This window comes from Sminthopsis crassicaudata, chromosome 4 (genome assembly GCF_048593235.1).
Source record: "Sminthopsis crassicaudata isolate SCR6 chromosome 4, ASM4859323v1, whole genome shotgun sequence".
Classification (NCBI taxonomy): Eukaryota; Metazoa; Chordata; class Mammalia; order Dasyuromorphia; family Dasyuridae; genus Sminthopsis; species Sminthopsis crassicaudata.
The window spans coordinates 330,448,223-330,457,838 of record NC_133620.1 but is presented as its reverse complement, the minus strand read 5'-3'; the positions used below and the strand labels follow the sequence as shown (position 1 = coordinate 330,457,838).

At 37.5% G+C, this 9,616-nt stretch overlaps 1 pseudogene; it reads right to left on the bottom strand.

The window, feature by feature from the left end:
* Window positions 1-4,224: 4,224 nt before the first annotated feature.
* Window positions 4,225-4,892, bottom strand: LOC141540791 (homeobox protein otx5-B-like; annotated as a pseudogene).
* Between the last annotated feature and the right edge of the window lie 4,724 nt (window positions 4,893-9,616).

Sequence of the window (9,616 nt, the reverse complement as noted above, 5' to 3'; positions counted from 1 at the left end):
ATAATTTTTTTTAGTGAGTTATTTTCTTTTTCCAATTCACAAATCCTACTTTCCTGTGATTTTTTAACCTTTTCCAATTCACAAATTTTGTTTCTCTGCACTTCCTGTAAATTCTTTATCTTTTCCAATTCAAATTTCAGGATATTGTTATGCTCTAGCATAGCTTCTTTTTCCTTTGCCCATTTATCTTCTAACTCTCTTTTGAGGTCTTTAATAGTCTCTTCTAGGAGAGAGTTATGTGATGGGGGCCAGGTAACATTCCCCTTCAGTGTATTATATGAAGACTGTCTGCTGTTAGCCTCCTCAGGTTGGAAACCCGCTCTTTTTCTGTATAGAGACTGTCAATAGTTCTCTTCATTTTTTTACTCATTTTAAAAAACCTATGTAGTCTGCCTTCAGGGTAAGGAGGTTACCAGCTTCCTCTGCAGAACAGGGATAGTATGGTTGGCAGCTGTCTTGTGAATGGGCTGCAAAGGTACAAGGGTGCTCTGGGAGAGAGTTTCCCCCTTCACTGGAAGTGATTCAGAGCTAGTTAGCACAGGTTGGGCTGCAGAAGTGCCCAATGAAGAGCCTGTGCTGTGTGACCTAGCAACTGCCCTAAGGCTAGAGGCTGAAAAGTGAAAGCAGCACAACCCCAGGCCAAAGCTCCCCATGGGGCCATGGATATTAGCAGTTGACTAGTGAATAGCCCTGGCACACAGACTGGAAGTGTCTCTGTCCCAGGAAGCACAGTTGCTCCTGCAGAAGTTTCAGTGCTTTGGAAGTTCCACTGCCTCAGGCCCAGCCCCCCACTGTGAGATTAGAGGCTGCCCCGGGCTATGTCCCACTACTTTGAAGATTCTTAACTGTCTCAAGGAAAAGCCCCATACAGCAGAAGGCACTGCACAGCCATGGTGTGATCTGTGCTGAGTCACTTCCGGTTTGGGGTAGCTATAGGCAATTTCTGGAGGGTGTTTTTTTTTTTTTTTTTTTTTTTTTTTGTTTGTTTGTTTTTTAAGTGGCTTTATTTCTCTGCTGATCTGCTGTTATGCTAGCAGAGTAGAGCAATCAGCCTATGCCAGAGTCCTCTATCTTGGTAGCTTTTCTAACCCCAGAGGCTTCCCCAGCGCGATCTGCACAATACACTAGCCTAATTCTGTCACTGGCAATGCCAGTCTTTTCCCACCCCACAGGATAGACCTTTTCTGACAAAATTCCAGATTCTCTTCGATTGTTAAGTTGTTGTGTTTCTAATCTTAGTGATTTTTACCATTCCAGTGCTATTTTTGAGGCTGAATTCAATAGTTGGTATTGAGGGTAAGAGAGAGCTTAGAAATTCATGTGTATCTTCTCCACCATCTTGGCTCCACCCCTGTAGCAGTTATATCTTGCTAAGCTGAGACTGACATTTACCTGTTTGTATGTGTTTCTGTGGGTATTTTATATTTATATGAGTTTGGTGGGTAGAGATAATCATGGAAAATATGATATACACACATAAACATATTATTTAACATACATTAGTGAAATAATCAGGATATATTATATAATAGCTATAATGTGAAACCTTGATTTAACCTCATTCAATACAATCCAGGAAACATTTATTGAGTACCAACTATGTGCAAGGAATCTGATAGGTGATGAGCATTCGAATTCAAAATACTTGAAGGAGTGATCAAATATTAAAAAAAAAAAGAAGTTAAATTGTTGATCATATTTTATTTTATTTCAATGCTTTATGATATTTGAGATTTATATGTAGCATTTATAAGTTCCCAAATATCTCCCCTATAACTTTTGAAATATTTTGAACTTCATAAATAGTAAATAATCTTTTTGTTTTGTTTTGTTTTTGTTCATTTTTTTTTATTGAAATGGACAAAATTCAGTGAGCAAAGGTTCTTTCACTATATATTGAATCAAAAAATTATCTAGGTGGTAAGAATAGGTTTAGAGTGGGATTTGGTGAGATCATGCTCTCAGGTCTGGACTCCTCAAGATCCCCATGGAAAGGTCCATGAGAAGGGTTAACTTGGAAAGAGGTGGAACATTGCTGACTTTTTTTCCACAAATTACTGGAAATATGTCACCATCCAATACATAAAAGATATTTCCAAGGGATCCATTTATACTCCTATGGACTCAAATTGAAAGGAAACCTTGAGGTCTATTGCAATCCATTCTGGAGCAGAATAAATTGAGACTTCTTTGCAGTGACTCGGTGGCCCCATACATCACGGGAGATTCTGAAAATATGTTCTTTTGACTTTTAATAACTGAACGTCCCTGCCCCTCCCAGTGTTCTTATACCATTTCCCACACTGTTCTCCTTGATGTTCCTTAAAGATTCATATTCCCAGTTTTTGACCTCACATCTTGGCTTCCTCTGGGACCTAGCTAAAATTCTGCTTTCTATAAGAAGCCCTTTATCAAACTTTTTTTCCTAGTTCCTTCCTTTTGCTGATCAATTTCATATTGATCCTATAATTTATAAAATGTTGTTTCCATGTTTTATCCCCAATTACTGAGGGCAGGACTATTTTTGGCCTTTCTTTCTACGTTTAGCTATTAGCACAGGACCTGGCACATCATTTTTCTTTGTTTTTTCATCCATGTGTGACTCGTTATGACTGTGTTTGGGATCTTCTCTGCAAAGATACTTTGCCATATCCTTCTCCAGCTTATTTTACAGATAAGGAAACTGAGGCAAAAAAGGTTAAGTGATTTGCCTTAGAGTCACACAGCTGGTATGTGTCTGAGGTTAAATTTGACTTTCTGACTATAGGTGCAGCACTCTATCTGCTGAGCCAAGTAGCTTAATAGATGTTCAATACTGTTAGGGATTATCTTGTCTAAACCTTCCCATTGCACAGAGAAACTGAGGTCCTTGTCTGCTAATAGCAGATTCAAGTTGAACAATAATGTCCTGGATCTATTACCAGCCTGATACTCTTGCTACTAAATCTGATTTCTCCATTTTCCTCTTCCCAACCTCAAAATGCCCTTGCAAACCCCACCTAAGCAAAAAAGAGTCAATTCAGTAATGACTGAAACATGAGCATAACAGACAATACTCCAGACAGGTTCTCCCAGAGATAACAATGTGGGATGAATTAAGATTGTAACTTCTTGATCCTCCAGGGACTTCTCACTATTCCAAACTTACCCAAGACCTTAACTTTCCCAAACATTTTGAAAAACAAGCACAACGGGATAGTGCAGTGAATAGAGCACTGACCCTGGAGTAAAGAACATGAATTCAAATTGGAATATCTGTGTGATACTAGGCTAGTCAATTAACCCCAATTGCCTCCAAAAAAATTAATTGGCTAAGCAAGCAGTGCTGAAATTTCTGAATTTTTCTGACTATCTCTCAAGGGTCTATGGACTCTAGCTGGTGTGGAAAATGACTTGTCAGACTGAGCTGGTATTAAATTACTCCCAACCAGCTCTTGGACCTTGTGAAGTTCCATTGTAATCAAGATAGGTGACAGTTTCATGTGAGAGCTGCCCATAGCTAAACCAATCCTTTAAAATTTGGAGTGGGTTTTTGTGGGCTTTTTTTTGAAGATTGAGAAGATTTATTTTAAATATTCCACATACCTAAAGTCTTTACATGTTTGTTTTTCCTCAGTAACATTATTTCACATAATTTTGCATTTCAGAAGTGGAAGGACTTTAGATGTTGCCCATGACCATATGTGCTATCAATGGTGTAGTCTGGATGCCTACATTTGGACAGAGTGCTGATCTCAAACACAACATTTCTTCCATGCATTGGCAAAGAGAGGCAACTTGTCCAACAATCCAGGAAAATCAAATTCTTTCCTATTTGGCTGGGGAAGGTTTAACTGGTCATCTAAGTCCTTTTGGGGGTAGACCACTTATTTTTAAATTTTTATTCTTCTAGATTGTAGCATGATAGGATGTCTGAGATCCTATTGAGTTGAGAGTTAAAACAGAGATACTTGTGTCCAGCCAAAACCACACAGATCTTTTCCTTCTTTTATAGGCAGTTAGTAACAGCCTTGGAGGTCATCCCCCCATAGAAAAATTACAGAGAGACTCAGAAAGAAGATAATTCTTTAAGATTACAAAAATGACAAATGGGAAACAGGATCCGGAATCAAAATTTGAGATTTTCCACATTTTTTTTCTTTCCACAAACTATCTCCTGGTTCAGAAAGAAGAAATCTTGGTTTAAAATGGAAAAGGAAAGGACTTAGCTCTCCCTTTCCTCATCTATAAGACCTGGAATTTCCAGGAACCCTGATGCTCATAATCCATGCAATCAGCTCTTGTGCTAAAATTGAATTTCCAGGTACTACTGGGATCCTTATAATCCAGGTAATCCATAGGGCTGAAGCCTAAACTCCCAGCCTGTAAATTTTTTGACCTGACAGGAGGGCTGGAGACTGGCCCAAATGGAGCCCCATGCCAGGAGGGGGCTGAGGAAAGAACCAGGTCTTCCAAGCTGAGACCCCATGGATGAAAGGTAGGGGCTGCAGGTTAGACTCTCTAAAAAAAAAAAAAAAAAAAAAAAAGAGCTGGAACTCCCATATGGCGAAGACGAGGCACTGAAGGCTTCTAGGGCAGGAGTATAAGTCAGCCCATAGGCAGATGAGGCAGCCATGGAAGCCCCAGGATCATAATACAGACTGGGGAGCCTCTTGCAGCCTCCAATTGCTGCCACGGGGTAGGGCAGTGGAAAGAGGACAAGGCTCCATTTGGAAACTGTTGCTGAAGGAGAAGTGGCCAAGGAAGTCAGAGCTGGGCTGTTAGGAACCTGGCGGTTTTGGGCCAGCCTCTGCTTCACCTCGGGGTGGGGAAATGCTCTTCTTCTTGGCAGGGCAGGCCTTGGATATCCCTTCATCTGCTGGCTGCTACTGATGCTGCTGGCTATACTTCATCGAAAGGCGGTTCTTAAACCATACCTAGACTCAGGATTCTTAGAGATTGATTTTGCCAGCTACATCCTCTCGCATGAAGATATTAAGGTATCAAATCTTCCCCAAAAAAGCCTTCCAGGATGTTGAGTTGAACCCCACTCTCGTCTCTGCTTCCATGGCGTGCATGAAAAGCCAGCTGTGGATGTGCCATGTAGTGAAGTATCTCCAAGACAACTGTGGCCAGGGCCAATATATTGGCTGAATAATAGGTAGGGGTGACTTGAGATCAGAGGACATCATATTTCCAGGATCAGGGACCCAGGGATCCAGGCTGACAGAATAGTGGGAGTGGCCAGTCGGGAGTGGAGTAAACCAACCACCTCCAACTAATCACAAAGAAGTAAAAAAGAGAAGAACTATAGAGACCCTCCTTCAGGAAAAGATCTGGAGGTAGGAAAGCACCTTAGCACTCACACAGTCCCAGAGACCCAGGAAGGAAGAGGAGGGACCTAGAAAGCTACATGAAAGGAAGAAAAATTCAGAGAGCCAGGGTGAGAGACAAGAGAAGGATTCGGGATGTGATGGAAAGAGCATGTGAGAAACTCTCTGGAAGAAAGAATACACAAAAAAGAAAAATTCAGATGAAGGGAGACTCCCATGAAGAGCACTCCAGGACTAAGCTACAGCTGTAAATAGTCATTTTAGAAACTTTACTTTTCATTTTAAATTCAATGAAGATGTGGTATATTTGGAATGCTTCATTCTAGATGAGACAGTGTTTTCAGCATATCAAATAATCCAACTCTCTCAAGCAAGAGAAGTCACATTATACTTTATTTAAAAAAATAATTTTACATTTATTAAGTTCTCTTCTGCCTGGAATTTGAGAAATTTCACAAAGAAAATTCACAGTGAATAAGCATTTCCTTTGAGAGAGAAGAAGCATATCAATCAAAATAAAGACAGTCCTAAATCACACCTCTAGAGAGGTTACCCAAAGTGTCTATCACAGCAAACTGGAGGCTGGGATATGATGGAGACTGCCAATGATTCTTGTGTTGGATTTTTCCCAGAATTTTTTCCTCCAGCAACTTGAAGTGGTACTGTCATTGACTATCTTCTATCTCAAAGCTGGAACCCAGAAATACCTGAAACAAGTGCAGATCCCAAAGATCCTGGAAGCAGGTTCAAAGATGAAGAACACTCTTTTTATAATGGACTTGCTGAATTGGGTTATGTGCAGATGGATTGAATACATACATACATATGTGTGTGTGCATATATATTATAATACTATATTCATTTTCACATTTACCTGAATATTTACTTGACTTGAATTGCTATAATGTGATATTACCAAAGAAATAAACTATTTTAGATCACATATGCCTTCCTCATTCTAGGTCTCATTTTGTAAAATTTTGTAAAATGATGGATTTAGGATCTAAAGTCCCCTTTTCAGTTTAAAATCCTTTGTTTATATCTTTACCCCTATCTATTAGAATCAATAACTTCATTCAAATTTCAGTTCAAGTGGCACCTCTCACATGAAACCTTCTTTGATTCTCCTAGTAGTTAGTGCTTCCTCCCAATTACATTTTTTTGCATATATTTTATAGACACCTATCTGTACCTATGGTATTGGCCCCCAAATGAATGTAAGCTCTTTCAATGTTTATTTTATGCAATGTTTGTCTTTCTTCCACCATAGTAGGTGTTTAACAAATGTTTGACACGTGAATAAATATATCCATGAGTGAGAGAGAAAAGAAAGAAAGAAAGAAAGAAAGAAAGAAAGAAAGAAAGAAAGAAAGAAAGAAAGAAAGAAAGAAAAGAAAGAAAAGAAAGAAAGAAAGAAAGAAAAGAAAGAAAGAAAGAAAGAAAGAAAGAAAGAAAGAAAGAAAGAAAGAAAGAAAGAAAGAAAGAAAGAAAGAAAGAAAGAAAGAAAGAAAGAAAGAAAGAAAGAAAGAAAGAAAGAAAGAAAGAAAGAAAAGAAAGGAAGGAAGGAAGGAAGGAAGGAAGGAAGGAAGGAAGGAAGGAAGGAAGAAAGGAATAATATTATTGATAAAATGCTGGCCCCAGAGTTAGGAAATAATTTTAAATCTCATCTCTGATACCATCTTTTAGTAATGGAAAATCAATTTTCTCTCTTATTCTTAGTTTCTTCATTTGTATAATATAGATACCTATGAGGCTTAAGTGAGAAAATCTATGTAAATATCTTAACAAAACTTTGAAGCCTCAATAAACATTAGTTTTTATTATCTTCACTCCTCTGAAGTAGGGGGTTTCTGTCATAGGTTGTTATGTTTTGTTTTAAACAGGACCAGTTTCAGCCTATCATAATATCTGTTTATGAGATAAATACCTATTGCAGGAATATAAATAACAAAATATCATAATTATAGTTCAAGTGGGACAGGAACCAAACAATTAATTCAGCGCAAAAAAAAAATGATGTATTAGAAATGTAAGCGATCCCTCTGATAATTACTATTATTTTGCATTTATCTCATGCTTTTCCTCTCAGGATATCAAATCACACATAGTAGAAGGAAACACATCCACAGGATATGAGAAACCTTTCAGTGATTATTCTCCTCCTTTTATGTGACATTTTCTTTTCTGTGTTTTCCCAATACTCCATTATCCAAGTAAGCCATGTCACCAGTGGGAGTTGAAACACAGATTAAAGCCCATGAACAGAACATGCATTGCTGAAAAGTCAAAGGTTCACATTTACTGAAATACAATATAGTCTTTAAAATATTTAGAGTATGGAACAGATTAATAACAACATACTGTAGGTGTTGATGTGGTCCACACTCTATAGCAAGAGGGCTTGAACAGACCCAAGATAATAATGATAAAACTCAAATCTCTATTAACAATACCTTGTATTGTTTCTGAGTTTAGATTACAACTCATTTAGGAAATAAGTCTCTGATTTCAGTGGCGAGTGTGATTTGTAAGTTGTTTTTCCATAGCTATTATTTTGTCAGGTTAAACCTTGCTGCTTACAGATTATGGGACTCTGAGTTTGCACACATCTTGATTTATTTACTTGTGCCAAATCAGGGATCAGCATTCACCAAATGAAACTCTTTTTGTTCTGGATGGAGCTTGAACAAGAAATTTGCCCAATTGGTAAGGATAAAGAATACTTTGAAAATTGACTTATTAAAGAAGTCCTAGAACATTACGGTGGGAAGAAAGCCCACAATTTTGTTTTAAATTAAGTGCTCCTAAAAAGTGTGTAATAATAGAGCCAGATAAAGCCAGTTATTTTTCTGGCAGACAACAAGCAAGTTTCCCTCCTAACCAAGCCAACATAATTCAATCTTCATGTGCCAAGATTCCCTCTGTTCCAATTCTTAGTATATGTCTATATGGCACCAAAAATTTAATGGAAAATGAATGCTTCAATTAGATATTAGGACATTAGACTATATTCCTTTATTTGGCATAAGTAGACACAACTTCTGGATCTACCATTATCCCTTTATATTCTGTTATTTGGGCATCATGTAGACACAGATTTAGATGCTATTCAGAAACTCAACATGTAAATATTAGGAATATTCCATTATGCTAACTTGAACAGTCATTTTATATTAATGAGTATGTTTAGAAAGCTAAGGAGAAAAGAAACACTTTCTTGTAAAATTTTATCAATTGATATAGATATTCATATAGATATGATATAGATATTCATATCTACCAAATATTAGATTGATATAGATCAAATATAGATATGATATAGATATTCATATCTACCAAATATTTATAGACATCAAATATATATACATACATAGTTTTGACATGTAGAGGAAACATTTCATATCTTTGAAAGGTTCTGAGTCTTGCGGTCAATTCCAATGCCAGTGAAACAATGAATTTGTACTATAGCTCATACATTTTCAATACTTCTATCTCTACTTTTTATCCCTACCTTCGCACATATCTTCATGTGGCCAAAATGGAATCATAACTGGAAGAGTCACCATGAGTAAAGGTGAATTCTACAGTGAAGGAAATATTTTCTTAACTAGAAAGATTAACTAATCAGGAAAGGATAGACCTATCTTACTCCTTGCCTGAAAGTAACAGACCTTAAACCTGACACTCTGAAGGTACTAAAATGAACTGTCTTTTGCAAAACCGAAGATAAATTTTATTGCTCTTGATGACCACTGGCATATCTTTTAATCCTCAAGGTCAGGCAATAGTAGAGAGGAGAAACAGAGACATCAAGATGCTCCTCCAAAAACAAAAGAAAGTGGGAGCCACAAGTAACAGTAGAGAACTTTTAAATTTAGCTCTCTATATTATTAATTTTTTTTATTTTTGTTAAGGATGCACTAGCTCTGGGAAACAGGTTTTATAACCCACCAGAAGGGCAGTGTCAAGTATGAGCAGCTCCACTATCTTTAGATAATTTCCAGGTGATGTGGAGAGATCCAGAAAGTGGTAAATGGAAGGGACTAGATAGATTAACTGCTTGGGGGAGAGGGTTTGTTTGTATCTCTACAGATGGAGAGTGAATCACATGGGTGCCAATGAACCATATTTGTTTTGTCCATCTGAGAGAGACAGAAAAAAAAGAAAGCCCTTGAAATAAAGGAAAAGACCCAAGAAACATTAGATGATTCCTTATCTGACTACATGTGCCAATGAGCAACAAAAATTGTTAATGAGACTGCTGCAGGACTTCAAAATCTACAGGAATCATTGGATTCCCTGAA